Here is a 22,672-nt window from a genome sequence, read left to right on the forward strand (position 1 = left end):
TCTGATCCTGAAAACAAACAGCTCATTCTGAATTCTCTCGGGTGTGGAAATCTCCCCTCAGTATTTAACCCGTCAAGTCACCACCATACCTTTGGTGTTGATATTGGATTATTATTATTCATGCTCCGAGATGCAGTGACCAACATTTTTTAAAAATGCTATCCAGTCAGATCATGCTACACATGAGTACAATCACGTCATACACAAGTACAAACAGCTGGAGGAACTCAGTGGGTCAGGCATCATCTGGGGGGGGGGGGGGGGAGGGGGGGGGAGGATGGAAAGACAATGGTTTAGGTTGGGGCCCTTTTTTCTGAAGGGTCCTGACCCAAAACAACATCTGTCCATTGCCTCCACAGATGCTGCCTGAACCTCTGAGTTCCTGTAGCACGATATATTTGCCTCAAGGTTCCAGCACCTTCAGTTTCTTATATCTCCATACAAGTTAATGTAAAGAGAAAAATAACCAGAGTGCTTCACCATTCTAATGTTATAACAAAATCAACTGGCATTCTCCTAAATTCCAATTTGTGAAGGGCTAACTCTCTCAACCCTTCCTTAAAACAAACCCCTTCATACAAGGAATCCACCCACAACATTGATCTGTTTCAAATGCGAAGATAGTTCTCTCTGCACCCGAGGACCATCAAACATGGGAGCAGAATTAGGTCAGTCAAGCCATTGTCAATTCCACCATTCGAAAATGACTGATCGATTTTTCCCTCACAACTCTATTCTCCTGCCTTCTCCCCATAGCCTTTGATGCCCTTCCTAATTAAGAACCGATCAATCTCTGCTTTAAAAGTACCTAATGCTGTGGCAATAAACTCCACAGATTCACCACTCTCTGGCCAGAGTAATCCCTCCTTATGTGCATTCTGAAAGTTTATCCCTTTATTCTGAGGGTCTGCCCTCTGGTCCTTGACTCTCCCATTACTGGAAATGTCCTTTCCACATCCACTCTAACTAAGCCTATCGTTATCCGGTAGGTTTCAATGAGATTCCACTCGTTCTTCTAAACTCCAGTGTGTACAATCCCAGAGCCCTCGTACATTGACTCATTTGTCTCTGAGATCATTCTATAGACAATAGACAATAGACAACAGGTGCAGGAGGAGGCCATTCGGCCCTTCGAGCCAGCTCCGCCATTCAATGTGATCATGGCTGATCATTCTCAATCAGTACCCCGTTCCTGCCCCATACCCCCTGACTCCGCTATCCTTAAGAGCTCTATCTAGCTCTCTCTTGAATGCATTCAGAGAATTGGCCTCCACTGCCTTCTGAGGCAGAGAATTCCACAGATTCACAACTCTCTGACTGAAAAAGTTTTTCCTCATCTCAGTTCTAAATGGCCTACCCCTTATTCTTAAACGGTGGCCCCTTGTTCTGGACTCCCCCAACATTGGGAACATGTTTCCTGCCTCTAACGTGTCCAACCCCTTAATAATCTTATACGTTTCGATAAGATCTCCTCTCATCCTTCTAAATTCCAGTGTATACAAGCCTAGTCGCTCCAGTATTTCAACATATAACAGTCCCGCCATTCCGGGAATTAACCTAGTAAACCTACGCTGCACGCCCTCAATAGCAAGAATATCCTTCCTCAAATTTGGAGACCAAAACTGCACACAGTACTCCAGGTGCGGTCTCACTAGGTCCCTGTACAACTGCAGAAGGACCTCTTTGCTCCTATACTCAACTCCTCTTGTTATGAAGGCCAACATTCCATTGGCTTTCCTCACTGCCTGCTGTACCTGCTTGTTTCCTTTCAGTGACTGATGCACTAGGACACCCAGATCTTGTTGCACGTCCCCTTTTCTCGTGCAAGACTGATCCTGGTGTGCCCTCGCCAACATCCAGTGGAGTCTTAGCCAGATTTCCTGCTGTGATACGCTCTCTCCCTTGATCGGCTTCTTCAATCCATGCTGCCATTTGCCTTTGCACAGTTACTTTTGGAGGTGATGTCCATTTGGTCAATAATCTGCTCTTGTATCTTCTTTCTGTCGAAGAGAACCTTGCCAACAGAGCCAACTCTTGCACTGTCCTTCTTCGGTCTCCTTCCTGGTCCAGCATTGCGCTGGTTTTCTGCACCAATTTTGTGCTCTGTATAGTTTGGATATTTCACACTCTCCCATCATCTGTTCCCATGTCTCTCCTCTTCCCTGAAGCTGATTGCAGAGATGTTTAATAATCAGTCATTTAAAAAAGATGATGCTCACTCTAGCTTCCGGCAGCTTTGATGGCCAAGTCTGCCATCATTTCATGGTTGGCTAAATACCGTGACATCATGTCATGGTCATACATCACCATTCATTAGAAATACCGGCTGTTAGACAAAATGCCTTGCCTACTGAAGCCTGCCACCTGTGATGTCTGCAAATGGTAATCAACGGGAAAATTATACAGCTGTAAAGAAGATTTGTAGTCAAACACTGGAATAATAATTTCCCTGTAATATACATTTATCATTAATTTATTCAGTCCATTCGATGTTGGTAGTTTATTACCAAATTGTCAATTATGAATTCTGGCAGTGACATTCTTATTTACACAGATAGTTAAAACATTGGCAGAATTTTAACGTTAGCTGTCTGAAATCAACAGGTTTGGATTTGCTTTCCTGTAAATATGTGCTTGTATTTTTTTTAAATGTGTGATCCATGTGTTTATGGAAAGGGTAGGTGCAGAGTGAGAAGTTTTCTTGCAATGGAAAGAAAAAATATACGATCTGCATTCCCCTTGCGTTGTTTATAGCCTTGGCCTGCTCACCAGTCAAGTACGAACATGTTCAAATGCAGCCAGAACTGTTCAGCACAGAGCAGGCCCTTCGGCCCACCTTGCTCGTTGGGCTAGTCCCATTTGTCAGCATTTGGACCATACCCTTTTTGGCTCACAGTGTCTATGCCAAACACAATGTCAAATTAAACTAATCCCTCCTGCACGTATGCAATCTATATCCCTCCATTTCTTGCATATCCGTGTGCTTATCTAAAATATTCTTAAACGCCATTATCATATCTGTTTTCACCACCACCTTTAGACACACATTCCCACCACTCTATTCCCGTGCACATCTTTTTTATCCCTCATAATCTTATAACCCTCGAGTATTTGACATTTCCATCCTGGGATAAAGGTTCTGACTGTCCACCCTGTACCTCTATTCCTCCCACAATTTTATAAACTACTTCCCAGTCTCCCCTCAGCCTGAGACACTCCAGAGAAAACAACACGTTTGTCCAACTTCTCATAGCCAATACCCATCCAATCCAGACAGCGTTCAGGTAAAACTCTTCTGCACCTTCTCCAAAGCCTCCATATCCTTCCTATCATGGGGCAAACAGAACTGCACTCCAAATACGGCCTAACCAATGTTCCATAAAGTTTCAAAATGACTTGCTGATTCTTAAACTCTTTCCCCACCAGATGGAGGCAAGCATATGCTGCATCTTCTCTCCCACTCTATCCACTCAAATTGCTACTAGTGGGAGTTATGGACTCGGACCCTCGATACATCTAAGGGTTATTCCACTGATTTGCCTTTGCTCCACCTCACACTTGCCTGGATTAAACGTTATCTGCCATTTCTCTACCCGTCACGGTAGTTGACCTATATCATTTGACTGCCTTCTTCACTGTCTGCAACTCCATCAATTTTTGTGTCCTTCAACCTATCTTCATTTCAAATGTCCACCAAACTTGCTAACCTATCTATATTATTCTCCAATTTAGCCTCTTTTTTACTTTGGCCGGATTTGTTTGAGTTGCTTTGTCCTTAACAAGAGGAGTTGACTATAGGAGCAAAGAGGTTCTTCTGCAGTTTACAGGGCCCTAGTGAGACCGCACCTGGAGAACTGTGTGCAGTTTTGGTCTCCAAATTTGAGGAAGGATATTCTTGCTATTGAGGGCGTGCAGTGTAGGTTTACTAGGTTAATTCCTGGAATGGCGGGACTGTCATATGTTGAAAGACTGGAGCAACTAGGCTTGTATACACTGGAATTTAGAAGGATGAGAGGGGATCTTATCGAAACGTATAAGATTATTAAGGGGTTGGACACGTTAGAGGCAGGAAACATGGTCCAAATGTTGGGGGAGTCCAGAAAAGGGGCCACAGTTTAAGAATAAGGCAGATAGGCCATTTAGAACAGAAATGAGGAAAAAGTTTTTCAGTCAGAGAGTTGTGAATCTGTGGAATTCTCTGCCTCAGAAGGCAGTGGAGGCCAATTCTCTGAATGCATTCAAGAGAGAGCTAGATAGAGCTCTTAAGGATAGTGGAGTCAGGGGGTATGGGGAGAAGGCAGGAATGGGGTACTGATTGAGAATGTCAGCCATGATCACATTGAATGGCGGTGCTGGCTCGAAGGGCCAAATGGCCTCCTCCTGCGTCTATTGTCTATTGTCTATTGTCATATACCTCACGTGGATATTCTTACATGGATAGGACAGGTTTGGAGGGATATGGGCCAAAGGAAGGCAGGTGAGACTAGTGTAGCTGGGACATGTTGACAAGTTGGGCTGAAGGGCCTGTTTCCACACTGTATCACTCTGTGACTCTACGACCCCTCGATTATCTTTTATCATTGGATTGTTATTAGTATCTCCTACATGAAGACTAATTCAAATAATTATTTTGAATTCTCTACTTTTTCTCCATTTTTCATGATTAATTTCTCAGTCTAACTCTGAGCCTACGTTTTCTTGAGCTGTTATCTTCATCTTAGTGGCGGCTCCTATTATTTGGTGAATTTGGTCATTTATTCTACCTTCTCCCTCTTCATCATTTATTTTAGTTGTCCATCAATTTTTTTAAATATGTTATTTTATTTTTGCTTAAAACATTACCTTGGAACTCCAAATATTTTTTTGTATTTTAGTTCAGTTTATTATTGTCACCTGAGCCAAGGTGCAGTGAAAATCTTTTTTTGCGTGCTATCCAGTCAAAGGAAAGACTGGTTACAAATGAGCCGTCCACCATGCACATATCAGGATAAAGAGTACAACATTTAGGGCAGGATAAAATCCGATTAAAGGTAGATGGGAGGTCAGGACCATACTCTAGGTGGTGAGATTATGTTTCAGTTGCCTGACAGCAGCTGGAAAGAAACTGTCCTTTCAGGCTTTCACCTGTCTTCTCATCTCTGGTCTTTGGCCAGAGACATATTTGAAAAATTCATTCACTGAGTTGTATTTTACATTTTTAGTTTTTGCTTGAAGGTTTCCAATTCTGTCAAAGGCTGGAACAGTTGGTCTTGCCAAGAACTGAGACTGCTTGCTGAATTTACAATGTGCAGCCAAAACATGGACAGCATATCTAATCCTCCCTGATGTATCAGTGCTGCTTAGTCAACACAGCTCAGAGTGGAATTCTTCTCTTCCACCTGGTATGTTCGATCCTATCTTCAAATAGCTTTGAAGAGGAAGAACACCAAAGGCAAAGTTTTATACGGATAATATTTGAATAGTGGATAAAACGCAGAAGGTTGTGTGTGTGTGTGCAGGTTTGTGTTTATGCCAAGAGAATGACATGGGAAAGAGTGACCAAGTTAGTAGGCTATATTTTGCATGGACTGCTGGCCTTGGTCAACCCCTGGAGTGTGTTGGTGCAGTGATGGCCAGGCAACTCTCAGCATGGGATACTCCCTCTCGTGGCATTAGGGCAGATCTGCAGGTGTGAGAATGGTGATTATCGCCAAGGTGGGAGCATACGTAACCTTTGCCCTTGATTTCCCCTATGTTGCTTCATTTGCGGAGTCAAGACCAAATGTAGTCGTCTTTATTGGAAGTTGAAAAAGTGGATGTAGTTGGACCAGGGAGAGCAAAAGCATCTGTCCCATTTTATAAGCATGCTAACCATCCACCATCTGCACAGAACAACACAGCACAAGAACATGCCCTATTGCCCACAATGTCTATACCAAACACGGATGCCAAATTAAACTAATCTCTGCCTGCACATGATCCCTGCATATCTACCTACCTACAAGTCTTTTAAATGGCACTACAGTATTTGCCTCCACCACCACCCCTGGCAGTGTGTTCCAGGCACCCACCACTCTCTGTGTAATAAACTTGGCCCACAAGTTTATTACTTTTTCCAAACTTCTCCCTCTGAACTTACAGCTCTGACCTCTCGTCTTTTATATTTTCATCATAAGTTCATCTGTCTGCATTTAGATAGGATCTGTGCTCTGTGAATACCATTGGTGGAAGGTGCAATTGTAGTCAAATCTGCAATTTTCGTTATAAATGTCGGCATAAAGAAACTGTAATGAAAAGAGGTGAAGGGCCTGTGAGCAATTTTAAGTTTGTTTTTCTATTGCGGATGGAAGGCAGACTGCAAAGTGCAAGCGATCACCTGTTCTAGGAGTTATAACCTTTGTCAGTTGCTAAACTGATTCAGGGCCCTGAGCCGAAACCTTGTCTATCCCACTCCCTCCACAGATGCCACTCGAACCACCGAGTTCCACCAGCTGCTTGTTTTATGCTTCAGATCGCAGCATCTGCAGTCTTGTGTGTCTCAGCAATAAATGAAAAGTTGCTATTCTTTGACAAAAAGGTTCTTGTACACAAACTCATTACTATGTGCCTTGTTCAGAAAGCTGCGGCATAATATAATGTTTTATAAATCACCTTCAGGAGAATGAAATATCATTCTGCACCTTGAGGTTGGAATTAATACAGATGGTGTCACTGGTTAGCATGGAGAGTTTCGGCTGAATGGCCTGATTATATGACTCTATGTCTCTAACTGGTGCGTAATTGGGTGAGCATTGATCTTGAGAAGTTACAGGGACGATTGAACGAAAGCTTGGTCAAAGAGTTGGTTCAAGGAAGAACCTTAAAGAGAGAAACATTTTAGAAGCTAGAATCAAAGACTTGTACATCAAAGCAGTGGAGAAGATGGATTTAATGATTTTACAAGTGGCCAGGGAGGATGAACTGGAATGATGGGAGTCGTGGAAGATTCAGAGGCAAAGAAAGGTCTTTCTGTCACACAGTTCCACGTGTACCTCGGCAGTAGGAACAAAATTGTACTCAGCAAGCTCCCACAAACAGCAACAAAGTAATGTAAATATTAAAATAACAGTGGTGGAAGAACAGGCAGAATTTGTGGAGGTGACGTTTTGAGCCAGGACTCGTCTTTGGAATGATGGCGTAGGCGGAAGAAAGTGGGAAGAGAGGTGGGGACCGGACAAAGCCTGGTAAGTGATAGGTGGATATAGGGGTGGGGTGGGGGTGGGGGGGGGGGGGATGGGATATGGACCAAGTGTCGGCAATTGAGGCTGATAGGCAAATGCATGGATTCTCTGCCCTGCCCCCATCTCTCTTTTCCAACTTTCTTCCCCTCTTCCATCAGTCTGAACAAAGCTCCAGACTCGAAACGTCACCTGTCTATTCCCTCCACAGATGCTGCCAGACCGTCTGAGTTCCTCCAGCACATTGTGTTTTGCTCAAGGTTCCAGCATCTGCAGTTCCTTGTGTATCATATAAACAATCATATAAACTGTTTTAACAAAATGTTGGCCAGGAGTCTGGACTAGAAGCTATGGGTTATTTTCTAACGTTTGAAAAGAGCTGTAAGCAAAATCCTGCAAATGCCGGAAATCTGAAATAAGAACAGAAAATGGGAGAAAATATGGCAGCAGATCAAGTGGCGTCTGTGAGAAGATTTAACTGCAAGGGCACTGATCCTCACCAGAACAGTAACAACATTTAAAAGACACTTGGAAATGCACATGGATAGAAAAGGTTTAAAAGGACACGGGCCAAGCTCAGGCAAGTGGGACTGGCGTAGGTGGGACATCTTGGTTGGCATAGACTAATTGGGCCGAATGGCCTGTTTCTATGCTCTGAGAACTGCAGTAGGATATAAATCCAACAAATGTAGATTTTAAAAATAAGGGGGTGGGTGTGGAAAGGAGAAATGAATTTGAAGATAAGGATGAGAATTTTAAGATGCCGACATTCTCGGAGTGGGAAAATCAGCAAAACCAAGGGGCTGACTGTCGACATCAACAATGTATGGACCATGTACATCTTGAAAATACAAGGCAATTTTCAACAAGGGAGACCTCCCTTTTACATTCAATGGTATTACCACCATCTGTGTGAACCATTCACCAGCTGCAGTAACCCACCAAAGACTTCAGCTACAGGTGTAGATCTGTGCTCAGTGTAGGAAGCTTTTCCTATCACAGCAAGATGCAGGCTTTGAAGTGAGCTGCACGAATGAATCCTTCAACACATTGCAGCTGAAGCTGATGGCACTGTTAAACATTCCCCTAGGTGGCTCCAGAGACTGGAAAAATATCAGTCAAGTCCTGGTCAAATGTCCACAAACCCTCTCGTCTCTCCTTTACAAATATTACAAATTGTTTGTGCTCAATAATGGAAAATTATATAAAGAAATAAAAAGCTAAAACGGTTCAGTCTAAACTGAATTGCTGTGCAAATTTAGTTAAGTATTTCCAGTACTGTAATTACCACTGTATATAGCCCACATACCATTACTGTGGGTTCAGAATGATTTTTAAATGAACATTAGCTTCCATTAATACACAAACTCTCAGGTAATTGCTTCCAATGGAGCACATAATTATCACTAGAAGATATGAACTTATTATGTGCCACTGCCTGATGACTTTCGGGGTGTATTTTGTATTGATTTGGGAAAAGGCAACTATATTTTTGATTACTAATTAAGCTTGTTATTTAATGTATGCCTCTGTTGGGTCATGTGGCTTCGAGCTTTGGGTGACTAGAGTTACAGATTACTTTTCTCGAGCTTAATGAAATAAAACACTAATATTATAATTTCTCACTCTGTAATTTCAATCTTGAGTTTAGAATCAAAAACAGAGGATGCTGAAAATACCCAGTAGCATCCGTGAGGAGTGTAAATGCTTCTCGTTGACAGCCTTCCTTTACAACTAGAATTTTGAATGTTATTTTTTATTCTGAAAAGGAGAGGGATTTTTTTTTCCAATTCCAATTTATTTTATGTGCTTGGCTGATGAATATGGTATGGATGGACAAAGATTTTAAAAGTTTTGCTTCAAGTATCTCTTGGCTGTTGACCATTGCACAACACTGACCTGAGAAGTTCACGTGCACCTCCTCCAACCTCATCTATTATATCCGCTGTTCCAGATGTCAACTTCTCTACATCGGTGAGACCAAACGCAGGCTCGGCGATCGTTTCGCTCAACACCTGCGCTCAGTCCGCCTTAACCAACCTGATCTCCCAGTGGCTGAGCACTTCAACTCCCCCTCCCACTACCAGTCTGACCTCTCTGTCATGCGCCTCCTCCAGTGTTATAGTGAGGCCCACCTCTAACTTTAGATAGTTCCTCTGTCCCTCTCTTCTCCTCCCCCTTCCCAGTTCTCCCACTGTCTTCCTGTCTCCACCTATATCCTTTCTTTGTCCCGCCCCCCCTGACATCAGTCTGAAGAAGGGTCTCGACCCTAAACGTCACCCATTCCCTCTCTCCAGAGATGCTACCTGACCTGCTAAGTTACTCCAGCATTTTGTGATACCATCTGCAGTTATTTTCCTACACCTCAGCAACTATGATCTTCTATAGACGGTGTCTGTGGTTGCAAGATGGACTGCGATTTTAGACTTTTATGATCACCTAGTATTATGGTTATTAATTTATTGTATTATTGATTGTATTTATATATTTATCTCTGTGTAATTTTATTGATCTGTGTATTATTGCATTTGCAGGTCTATTAAGCTGCAACGAGCAGGAATTTCATTGTTCAATTATTGATACATATGACAATTAAACACTCTTTACTCTTGAGAATATTTGTAAGATGGTTTGCCTGTAGTTGTTGTGAGAAAACCCAATAACTGCAAGTTATTGAAAACTTATATAAATTCTTTAGGACTTCTTTGTAATTAAATGTTGTGAGCGTCACCCACAGCTGGGCAGATGCATCAGGAAAGTGGAAATGTTTTCTTGTTACAAAAGGGATGGATTGCACCTTAACAGGTGGGGGACCAGCATTCTGGCGGGCAGGTTTGCCACTGGTACACGGGTGATTTTAACCTAAATAAGGGGGGGGGTGTCAAATGGGATAGTCAAGGATGGAGTTAAAGGGGAAGAAAGTAAAGGGATAGTTAATGACCCCAGAATTGACGGGAAAGAAAGCTCCCAAAGGGATAGGAGAGTGTGGCCAAGTGTAATAGGGATCGATGTGAAGTGTGAGATGAGTAAGGAATTAAAAGTATTGTATATGAATGTGCGAAATATATGAAGTAAAGTAGATGAGCTTGAGGCTCAGTCAGAGGTTGGTAGATATGACATTGTGGGGATTACAGAGACGTGGCTGCAGGAGGATCGGGCCTGGGAACTTAGTATTCAGGGTTATACATCCTATAGAAAGGACAGGCAGGTGGGCAGAGGCGGTGGGGTAGCTCTGCTGGTGAGGGATGAAATTCAGTCCCTTGCGAGGGAAGACATAGGGACTGATGAGATAGAGTCACTGTGGATTGAGTTGAGGAATTGTAAAGGCAAGAAGACACTAATTGGTGTTATCTACAGACCCCCAAATAGCCCGGATGTAGGGTGTAAGATGCAGCAGGAGTTAAAACTGGCATGTAAGACAAGTAATGCCACTGTGGTGATGGGCGATTTCAATATGCAGGTAGACTGGGAAAATCAGGTTGGTTCTGGACCCCAAGAAAGAGAGTTTGTAGAGTGCCTCCGAGATGGATTCTTAGAGCAGCTTGTAATGGAGCCTACCAGAGAAAAGGGAATTCTGGATTTAGTGTTGTCCAATGAACCAGATTTGATAAGAGAACTCGAGGTAAAGGAGGTAGTGATCATAATATGATTAGTTTTAATCTGCAATTTGAGAAGGAGAAGGTTAAATCGGAAGTGTCAGTGTTGCAGTTGAACAAAGGGGTCTATGAAGGCATGAGAGAGGAGCTGGCCAAGGTAGACTGGAAAGGGATCCTAGCAGGATTGATGGTGGAACAGCAATGGCATAATCTGGAAGACGCAGGATCATTTCATTCCAAAAAGGAAGAAAGATTCTAAAGGGAGTAGGAGGCAACCGTGATTGATCCCTGGGATGGCGGGACTGACATATGAGGAAAGATTGAAAAGACTAGGCTTGTATTCACTGGAGTTTAGAAGGATGAGACGGGATCTTATAGAAACATATAAAATTATAAAAGGACTGGACAAGCTAGATGCAGGAAAAATGTTCCCAATGTTGGGTGAGTCCAGAACCAGAGGCCACAGAATAAAGGGGAGGCCATTTAAAATTGAGGTGAGAAAAAACTTTTTCACCCAGAGAGTTGTGAATTTGTGGAATTTTCTGCCACAGAGGGCAGTGAAGCCAAATCACTGGATGGATTTAAGAGAGAGTTACATAGAGCTCTAGGGGTTAGTGGAATCAAGGGATATGGGGAGAAGGCAGGCACGGGGTATTGATTGGGGACGATCAGCCATGATCACAATGAATGGCGGTGCTGGCTCGAAGGGCCGAATGGCCTCATCCTGCACCTATTTTCTATGCTTCTACGTTTCTATGTTGATAAATGAAATGGATCCTCTGGATATATACCTTCCCATTGGCTGTTCCTTGGGCGGGGATCCACCAGCTTTTTGCATTTTGCTTTTCAGCTTATCTTCAACTAGCACACTCTACTGAGAGCCCACAGAGCTTTACAGCATGGAACCAGGCCTTTTGGCCCAACTCTTCCATGCTGACCAGGTTCCCAAATTAACTAGTCCCACTTGCCTGGCTTACGTCCCTCTAAACCTTTCCTATCCATGTACCTGTACAAATGTATTTTTTAATGTTGTTGTTGTACTGGCCTCCATCATTAAACTGACACCATCTACTTATAATGTTTTTTTAAAAAATGCAGGTGTCACTGGCTGGCACAGACTCGATGGGCCAAAGGGCCTGTTACTGCGCTTTATCTCTAAAACTAAAACCCCTCAGTACTCTAGAGTGTTGTGTGATTGGCGGCAAAAAAAATGCCTTCCCTTTTACTTACCAACCATCCAGTTATAAAAGCCAACATTGTAACACACAGTTGGGCCTGGGTCTTTTAAAAATATTTTATTTAAGTTTTAACAGAACCCATACGTTATACATTTTACATTCCTTAGTAAATAATAGTCACTGACCTACAACTTCGATTATACACGTATTGTTCTGTATTTTCTCCCCTCCCCCCCACCCCCCCCCCCCACCCCCCCACACCCCAGTTCAAAAGAAGGAAAAAGAAAAAGCAGAAGAAAGAAAGAAAAAGAAAAACCTGGAGTCCCGAGGGAGTCACTTCCGAGTAATTTCTTTTTAAATTCTTGTTAGGTATCAAAGCAATCGTGAATTTAACTACTTCCTATTCTTAATCCTAGCTTTGCCATGAATGGGTTCCACACCTTCAAAAAGAAGTCATATCCATCAGGAAAGATTTCTCAAAATATCATTAGCAGTAGCAAAAAAATGTGTTGCGGTCACATGGAAAGAACAAAATGAAATAAGATTTGAAAGATGGCATGCAGAAATGCGGAGTTGTATCCCATTAGAAAAAGCAACGTATAATCTGAGAAATGGGCCTGGGTCTTTAAGAGGCAGTGGGTAGCTGTCAGCTTACATTTAGGCCAGGGGTTTGGAGGTCAGATTGTGGGAGGGGTGGGAGTTCTCTGGCAGGGGAAGTCACCTTGCTTCTTTGCAGAGCCTGAAGGTGTCCCTGCTTCCTGCGTCTGATGCTTACTCCTGTCACTTGAGTTGAACCGAAGACTGATACCACTCCATGCGCAAGGCCATTTATCACAAAGACACGTTCCATAAGGTTTGGTTCTTAGAACCGAATAAGGTTATGTTAGATGGTCTTAATATCCTTATTACCGCATGCCATAAATCTAAATCACCCTCAAAAATAGTGCATGAATTGTTGCAGCAGCTTAGTATAGAACATTATAAATCAAAGAAAAACACCAACTGGAAATATTCTATATATTCCTCTTGCTTACAAGATAGTTCATTATTGTCTTTCATTAACACCTGCATTAAAGAGGATGGGCTAAAGATGCCTACTGTTAAGTTATGCCCTTCACTTCGTGCCTTCGATCTCTTTCACTGAATAGACAGCAACAACTCAGCAGGTCAGGCAGCATCTCAGGAGAGAAGGAATGGGTGACGTTTCGGGTCGAGACCCTTCTTCAGGTGAAGAAGGGTCTCGACCCGAAACGTCACCCATTCCTTCTCTCCTGAGATGCTGCCTGACCTGCTGAGTTACTCCAGCATTTTGTCAATAAATACCTTCGATTTGTACCTGCATCTGCGGTTATTTTCTTATACAGACAGCAACAACTGTGATTTGCAATTTTATAGCACCTTAGTTTAGTTCAGAGATACTGCTTGGGAACAGGCCCTTCGGCCCATTTAGTCCACACCCACCACGATCATCCACACACTGGTTCTATTTCACACACGAGGGACAATTTACAGGAGCCAATTAGCCTACACACCTAAGGTATCACTGTGAATCTATGCTATTAGCTGGTATAGTCAATTAGAGATATTATATTTTGTTGTAGTAAAGATGGTTTCTTGTGTTGTTTTAGCTAATATAAAATGGATGCTTATTTTAGTGGAAAGCAGTAAGATGGATGCTTGTGGCAGAAATGTTATCCTTGGGAACAGAATGTGTTTGTCCCTTTACGAGTGATAAGGAGTGTACAGAAGAGATGGGCTATTGTCCTCTCCCACTCTGTCTGACTGCGAGTACTGTGTATTGAAACAGTAAAGCAAGGTCATGCAGCTGCGAGATTGCTCGTCTATATAGATAAGAAAGTTTCTTTCTTAGTAGCAACTCCTTATTTGGGTGCGTGTGAAAGGAGGAAAAGTTTGAATCCACGCTAGGTAAATTGATGCGTTTCTCTAAATACATGTGACTTATATTAATGGTTTGGTTTTTGAGCATGTGACCTGTATCAATGATTGTGTCTTCTCTGTAACCATAGTAATTGTATTAGATGTGTAATTGGTCATTGTATTAGATGTGTAATTGGTCCTTGATTTCTTTTTGTCACACCTCTCTTTTCTGTATAAAAAAGTAAACAATCGTGGAGAAGTTGTTCTTCCCCTCTCCTGAGTTGAGGTCTCTTCAGACACTAGTGTTGTGTCTGGAGATCTTCTCGGGAAGAACCCCATGGTGGAATAAATCTGATGTGCTAATCCAGTATCACGTGTGATTATTCAGACTGAAGGTAAAGAATTTGATTTAACATCACAAAATGCTGGAGTAACTCAACGGGTCAGGCAGCATCTCTGGAGAGAAGGAACGGGTGACTCTTCAGCAGGGTCTCGACCCGAAACGTCACCCATTCCTTCTCTCCAGAGATGCTGCCTGACCTGCTGAGCTACTCCAGCATTTTGTGATACCTTCGATTTGTACCAGAATCTGCAGTTATTTTCCTACACAACCTACACAGCTTTGGAACGTAGGTGAACACCAGAGCACCCAGAGCAAACCTTTGCGGTTACGGGGGGATTGTCTAGACTCAGTACAGACAGCACTCACAGTCGGGATTGAACCCGGGTCACTGGTGCGATAAGGCAGCAACTCTACCACCCACCTTAACGTAGTAAAAGATATTCCCTATTGGTTTTCCTGAGTATGAATAAACACTACATGATTCTGACTCATGTGAGATAAGACGAGAAATCTGGTCAGAGGTAAGATTGATGGAGCTTCTTCATCCATTAATAATGGTGACGAGGTTTTGGCAGAAGGTTCCGGAACCGGGGGAGCCAGGCAAATGGAGACATGCCTGCCAGTGGTGGAACGATTTAAGTTCATGGATGATTCAGAGGCCAGTAATAGAGGAGCACAGAGATTTTGCAATGTTGGAAGATTGAAGCAGTTTAGAGAGAGGCAGGGAACTGGGGTGAGATCATGGAGAGCTTGCTAATCAAGGATGCAAGCTTCAAACGTGCCTAACCAGGAGGTCAGAGGTGATGGATAGTGGAATTCAGTGCTAGTTTGATCGATTGAAAGATAACGTGCCAAGAGACCCTTCGGCCCACACAATCCATGGCAACCATCGATCACCCAACGGGCTCTTCATTATCACATGCACAGAGGTACAGTGAATTTTGTTTTCTGTTCACACTAGTTCTATGTCATCCCACTTTCATATCCACTCTCTACACACTAGGGGCAAATTTTCAGAGGTCAGTTAACCAATAAAACCTGCACGTCTTTGGGATGTGGGAGGAAACCGGAGCACCTGGAGGAAACCCACGCGGTCACAGGGAGAACGTGCAAACTCCACATAGACAGAACATTGGAGAACGTGCAAACTCCACATATACTGAACATTATCTCTGCTGCTGTGCAGTAGCAGCTCAACCAGCTGCACCATTGGGCTACCCGACAGGAGCTCGGGAGAGTTGAACAGCACGGGTTTAAATGACCTCAGTTTGTCAGAGATCAGAGTGCTAGGATTGGACAGCAGTAGTCAAGATAAGAGAGAATGAAGGGTTGAATCAGTTTGCAGCTCAGTGTCTGAGCCAGTCAATGTTATGGAAGTAGAAGTGAACTTCCTCCTTTCTAAACAAGAAACGTTACCTGTCCACGATCTCCGCAGATGCTGCATGACTTGTTGAGTTACTCCAGCACTTTATGTATTTTTTTCGTTGTAAACTGGCATCTGCAGTTCCTTGTGTCTACTCTTCATCTTTTCTTGCTCCTTTAACGCCCTGTATTTTTCCACTGTCCTTGAGTGCCGTCGAGTCCTGGGAGCTACACACAATGAGTTATATGAAACTTGCCTTGCAAGACGGATTGTAAGCAATGGATGGAGTTGAGCCAAGGGGCATTGTCAAGGTCCGGAGGTGATGGAAATTGTGAGAGTTGTTCAGATATGTCGGTGATGCACTGAAACATTTCATCTTGTCCACTTGTTCAGGAAGGAGTATTGAATTCCAGAGAGAAACATAACCATGGTAACTAGCTGATTGGAAGCTGTTAGAACTGCTAAATGTATTTTGCTGAGTCTGTGTTATTCTGCTCTTTGCTTCAGCTTGCTTGGGAATATCCAAGGAAGGTAATCAACAGCGTATGGGACAGTGTAGGAGTGAAACACTGCACCTGTTCAGGAATCAACAGCATGGTGCCTCATGGAGCACCCCACAGCCTGCACGGTAGCGCAGCGGTAGAGTTGCTGCTTTACAGCGAATGCAGCGCCGGAGACTCAGGTTCGATCCTGACTACGGGTGCTGCACTGTAAGGAGTTTGTACGTTCTCCCCGTGACCTGCGTGGGTTTTCTCCGAGATCTTCGGTTTCCTCCCACACTCCAAAGACGTGCAGGTATGTAGGTTAATTGGCTGGGTAAATATAAAAATTGTCCCTAGTGGGTGTAGGATAGTGTTAATGTACGGGGATCGCTGGGCGGCACGGACTTGGTGGGCCGAAAAGGCCTGTTTCCGGCTGTATATATATGATATGATATGATATAACTGTATTTTCACAGGTTTCAGGTAATATAGAACAGTACAGCACAGGAACAGGCCCTTTGGCCCATCGTGTCCGTGCCCAACATAATGCCGTTAAACTAAACCCAACATGCAAACTCCACACAGACAGGATGGAACCCAAGTTGACAAAGTTGTGAGGCAGCAGCACCACCTGTTGTTGCCCACGTGTTATCATCAGTCTCCAAAAGTTCCCTTTAAAGTCAAGGGTATGAAATTCAGAGTTGAATGCAACGTTGCTGAAACACACCTTGTTCAAGGCTGCTGACTGTGCATACATTTCTGAGCTGTCGTCCTCTGTTCTTGGTGTGGGATGGAGAGGCTGTGTGGCTTGTAAACACATTTACCGGTTCAAACAGCCAGGGAAAGGGTTTTCAGAACAAGTTGATGAATCCTTAATGTTTTCGAGAGTCATAATTCAACGTCTGACTTCCCGCTTGATCAGCAAAATACACATCTCCCCTCTCAAAAACAGCAAGAGTGCGATTTTGGTGAATCTAAAATAGAGTCAGAAAAGAACAGGTGACTTTATTTAGATCAAAGAATCCTTCCCACACATCTACGGACTCCAGTGGGAAATTATCGTAATGCTACAAATCATTTATGAACTTCTCTGTTCAGAACTTGGATATTAAAAAAATCCTTGGGCGTGTTCGCCTTGCTGCAATGGAATGCCCTACTGTGCATTAACACTTTGGCACGGGATGCCTCCATTAATCACTCTGGATGAAAAGGCTTGATATGATTACAAGGACTGTAGAAACTAGGAATAGGAGTAGACCACCTGGCCCCTCAAGCCTCTTCTGCCATTTAATATCTGCCCCAGGCCTCAACTCTTCTTCTTCACCAGTTGACAATTGCCCTCATTTTTCCGATCTTTCTAAAAAATGTATCTACCCCGAGAGAATCCCAGAGACTCGACATACACAGCTACACGTGAAAGTGATGCGCTATTACAGATTCATAGAAACATAGGAACATAAAAAATAGGTGCAGGAGTAGGCCATTCGGCCCTTCGAGCCTGCACCGCCATTCAATATGATCATGGCTGATCATGCAACTCAGTATCCCGTATCTGCCTTCTCTCCATACCCCCTGATCCCTTTAGCCACAAGGGTCACATCTAACTCCCTCTTAAATATAGCCAATGAACTGGCCTCAACTACCTTCTGTGGTAGAGAATTCCACAGATTCACCACTCTCTGTGTGAAAAAAAAAGTTCTCATCTCGGTCCTAAAAGACTTCCCCCTTATCCTTAAACTGTGACCCCTTGTTCTGGACTTCCCCAACATCGGGAACAATCTTCCTGCATCTAGCCTGTCCAACCCCTTAAGAATTTTGTAAGTTTCTATAAGATCCCCCCTCAATCTTCTAAATTCCAGCGAGTAAATCCCCACCGTTGACTCCATCGATACTTCACGCTGGCTCGGAAAAGCAGCCAACATCATCACAGACTTGTCCCACCCAGGTTTTCATTCTCCCTGCTCCCATCGGGCAGGAGCTACAGAAGCTTGAAAGCGCGCACCCCCAAACACAGGAACACCTTCTTCACCTCTGTCATCAAGTTTCTGAACAGTCCTTCCATAAGCTAGGGTACTGTCTGATTCACCTCTCCCCCATTGAGGATATTGGAGTTTGTCTATGGAACTGATGCGCTACAATGCTGAGAACTATATTCTGCACTCTGTATCTCCCCCTTTGCTCTACTTGAGTTTGAACTGATTGTATCTATGTTTGGCGTACCTGATTTATCTGAATAGCATGAAAAACAAAGCTTTTCACTGTACCTCGGCATGTGTAACAATAATAAACCTAAACCTAACTTGCCTTCACTGTGCAACACACCTTCTGACAATATATGTTCACAATGATATCCTGTTAAGCCTGGACTGCCTGGGGGCCACCGCTCAGTGTTGACGGACATCGATGAGGAAACATGCTATGGCCTTCAGTGTCACTGCATGGCCTTTGGCTGACTGAGCCAAAGGGGTCTGTGGAGATCAAAAGCAAGCCCTGGCACACCTACTCATGGTCCAGTGGGCAGTAGTGAATCTCTGGTAATTCTATCCATTACATGACCAAACCTGACCACCACTTGTGTCATTAACTCTCCCCACCTGACCACAGACCCTACCTTTTGATCTCCATTCCCCTAAATTTATGCAACTTACAACTTCATTTTATTTTTAACTTTTCCAATTCCTGATTGACGAACATTATTTTTTATTGTTATTAAATAATGAAAAATATTATAGCATCCTCTGTTGCTGCCTGACCAGCTGCGCACATCCGCCATTTTGTTTCTGTTTCCGTTTTTTTTAGTGCCTATTTAATCAAATGTCTTCTGAAAACCTAGTAAAATCAATTCCCACGTCACCACCCTATTGTCAGCCCATTGAAAACTCTATGAATATGTTTTCATAAAACTGTGTTGACTCTGCCTGTTTTTCTGCGTGCCCATTATCATGGCCGGTGAAATGGTTCTAGCTTGCCGCTGACAGCTGATGCCAGGATAATTAGCCCAGAGATGTGCCTGCTCTCCCTCCTCTCTCACGCAGCAGGGACCATCCCGGAACCAACGCACCATTATCTCTGCAGCTTTCTGCCTGAGAATTCCAGGATAACTTCTTAAAGGTCAATAGATTTTTTTGTCTCTTAATCCAATTATTTTTTCCCTTTGCTATCGTCAATGACCTGAAGTTCCTCACTTTTATTAGAGGCTTGATTTCCCCATAATTACCTGATTTTTTTTTTCTCTCACTGTAGCAAATGCACCTTCCTCAGTTGTTATACTGTATGTTTTCAAATCCCATCGACTTGCCTTCTCCTCCCTGCCTCCTCCTCCTCCACTGCCTCGCCCCCTCTCCACCCCACCTCCTCACCTCCGCTCCCTCCCCACCTCTTCTCCCCCCCCGCCTTACCTCCTCTCTCCCTTGCCTCCTCATTCCCCCCCCTTCTCCGTCTCGCCTCCCCCCCGACCGCTCCACAGATGCCTCCAGTGGTGTAGAGGCATTTGGTACGCTTGCCTTCATACACTGGGGAATTGAGTACGAGTTGGGACAACATGTTGCAGTGAAACAAAATGTTGACAAGACCGCACGTATGGAATGGTGCATGGCTCTGGTCTCCACACTAGAAGAGAGAGAGCAGAAGAGATTTATCTTGCGGCTGGGGCCTGGGTCGGTGCCACAGAGGGCGAGGAGAGGACCCAGCAGCGAAAGCGGAGAGGCCCGTGCGGCGGTCGATGGTGAGCGCTGACCGAAGGACGGGGATGGACCATGTGGAGTGAGGATGCCACTGCCGAGGGAAGGAACAAAGGAGGACCTGGCGGGACCGCCATGAGAGAGGGGGGGGGGAGAACAATGTGGACCCAGTGTGGGGGGGGGGGGGGGGAACCACTGTGAGGGAGGAGGGGAGCGGGTGGTTGTAGCAGATGTGATAGTGGCATTTAGGGGTCACGTGTGGCGGCGCCTAACGGCTGCGGCTCGCTGGCAGTCTGTTCGTCTTTTTTCCTTTTTTTTGTTGTGTGTCGGTTGGGATGGTTTTTGTTTTTGTTTTTTGGCTGTGTATGTGTGGGGGGGGGTGGGGTGTGGGGTGGGGTGGGGTGGGGTGGGGGGTGGTGGGGGAAACCTTTCCTTTTTAGGTCTCTTCCTCACGGCGCGGGGTGCGGCTCGGCCGCGAGCCTTCCATCGCCCGCGGGACCTTCCATCGCCCGGTGCGGCTCGGCCGCTGGACTTTACACCGCTGGTGCGGCTCGGCTGCGGGACCTAACATCGCCCGGTGCGGCTAGGCCGCGGGACTTTACATCGCTGGTGCGGCTCGGCTGCGGGACTTTACATCGCTGGTGCGGCTCGGCCGCGGAACCTAACATCGCCCGGCGCGGCCGTGGGACGGTTCAGCGCCAGGTGCGGCTCGGCCGCGGGGCCTTCCATCGCCAGGCGCGGCTCAGCCGCGGGACTTTACATCGCTGGTGCGGCTCGGCCGCGGGACCTAACATCGCCCGGTGCGGCTCGGCCGCGGGACTTAGCAGCGCAAGGTACGGCCGCGGGGCCTTCCATCGCCCGGCTCGGCCGCAGGACTTTTCAGCACCCGGTACGGCTCGGCCACGGGGCCTTCAATCGCCCGGCTCGGCCGCGGGACTTTTCAGCGCCCGGTGCGGCTCGGCCGCGGGGACTTCCATCCCCTTGCGGGGACTGTGCGGGTCGGTCGGGGACGAGCTGTCTGTCCGTGGGTGCGGGGGGAAGAGAGTGGAAGTTTTGTTGCCTCCATCACAGTGAGGGGGTGTTTGGAGTCACTGTGATGGATGTTTGTTTTGGGGTCATGCGTCTTGTGTTTTTTTTTTTGTGTGTGACTGCAATGTAATTTCGTTCGGTACCTCGGTACCGAATGACAAATAAAGCTCTGTATTTAAGAGGTCTATGGATATGCACATGGGCCTGCAGGGAACGGAGGGAAATGGATCATGTTCAGGCAGAGATTAATTTAACGGCATCATGCTCGGCAGGAACCTTGTAGGCCGAAGGATCTGTTCCTGTGCTGCACTCTTCTGTGTTTTATAGTGGATGCAGGAACTCCATGAGGGAGTTTGAAAAGAGTAGACAATAGACAATAGGTGCAGCAGGAGGCCATTCGGCCCTTCGAGCCAGCATCGCCATTCAATGTGATCATGGCTGATCATTCTCAATCAGTACCCCGTTCCTGCCTTCTCCCCATACCCCCTGACTCCGCTATCCTTAAGAGCTCTATCTAGCTCTCTCTTGAATGCATTCAGAGAATTGGCCTCCACTGCCTTCTGAGGCAGAGAATTCTACAGATCATTAGTGAGTGGGGAAAGACAAAGGTACGGAAAGGACAGTGTGACGAGGGGAATTTTCTCAGCCACTCTTCCCAAGCTGAGCTCACACCAGGAAGAGCACAAAGGTAGCCGGAGGTCTCCAGCTGTATTTGCTCTTCTAAAGAGGGTACAGGGCACGTTGACACCTTGACTAACAGTGCTGGGGATGAAAGAGAAAAGAGTAATGAGTGGCTATTGTGTATGTGGTCTGCCAAATACAGATAATTGATGCAAAGTGTCAGGCACATGAATTCTTCTGTCAGAAATGATAAAATGCCATTTGCAGCAATCCAATTCTGTGAATAGCAGTGAAACACGTCTTTCGGTTCAATTTGAATTTGGGTCATGTTCAGTAGGTCCATAGATTGAGAGAGAACATCACATTTGCATGCCTCCTGGGTCAAACTACCTATTACAACCCCCTTGTCTCTCTTGGCGGCTTCTGCTGTCGGTGTCCCAGTGGTCATTACTCCTACTCCTGAGTCAGAAGGTTCTGTGTTCAAGCCACAAACTTGACCACTGAAATGTGGGCTGACCCTTCCGTGGTGTACTGAAAGAGTGCTACACAGTTGAAGGAAAGACAAAATGCTGGAGTAACTCAGCATTTCTGGCGAATATGGATAGGTAACATTTTGGGTCGAGATGCTTTGGGTCGAAACGCACCTTCAGGATGAAGGGTCTCAACCCAAACGTGGCCTATTTATGTTCTCCTCATCTGTTGCCTGGCCTGCTGAGTTACTCCAGCACTTTGTGTCCTTTTGTGTATTAACCAGCATCCACAGTTCCTTCTTTCTGCAAAGTTGATTGTCTAGTGATGCAATCTGAATACTAATGCCCTAACCTCTAAGATGGATGTGGGAAAGATCCTGTGGGACTCTTTGTAAAAGAATGTCGGCTTAACCAGTATCACTTCGACAGATAATCAGACACTATAAGAAAATAACTGCAGATGCTGGTACAAATCGAAGGAATTTATTCACAAAATGCTGGAGTAACTCAGCAGGTCAGGCAGCATCTCGGGAGAGAAGGAATGGGCGACGTTTCGGGTCGAGACCCTTCTGAAGAAGTCTGAAGAAGGGTCTCGACCCGAAATGTCGCCCATTCCTTCTCTCCCGAGATGCTGCCTGACCTGCTGAGTTACTCCAGCATTTTGTGAATAAATACATCAGACATTATAAGATTGCTCTATGATGGAGCGCACCACAAAATGGCAGCTAATATCATCAAAGACCCACACTGCCCTGGCCACACTCTTGTCTCACCACTACCATTGGGAAGCAGCTACAGGAGCCTGAAAATCACGACCTCCAGGTTAAAAAAACAGC

The sequence above is a fragment of the Rhinoraja longicauda genome, chromosome 32 (genome assembly GCF_053455715.1).
Source record: "Rhinoraja longicauda isolate Sanriku21f chromosome 32, sRhiLon1.1, whole genome shotgun sequence".
In the NCBI taxonomy this organism is placed as follows: domain Eukaryota; kingdom Metazoa; phylum Chordata; class Chondrichthyes; order Rajiformes; family Arhynchobatidae; genus Rhinoraja; species Rhinoraja longicauda.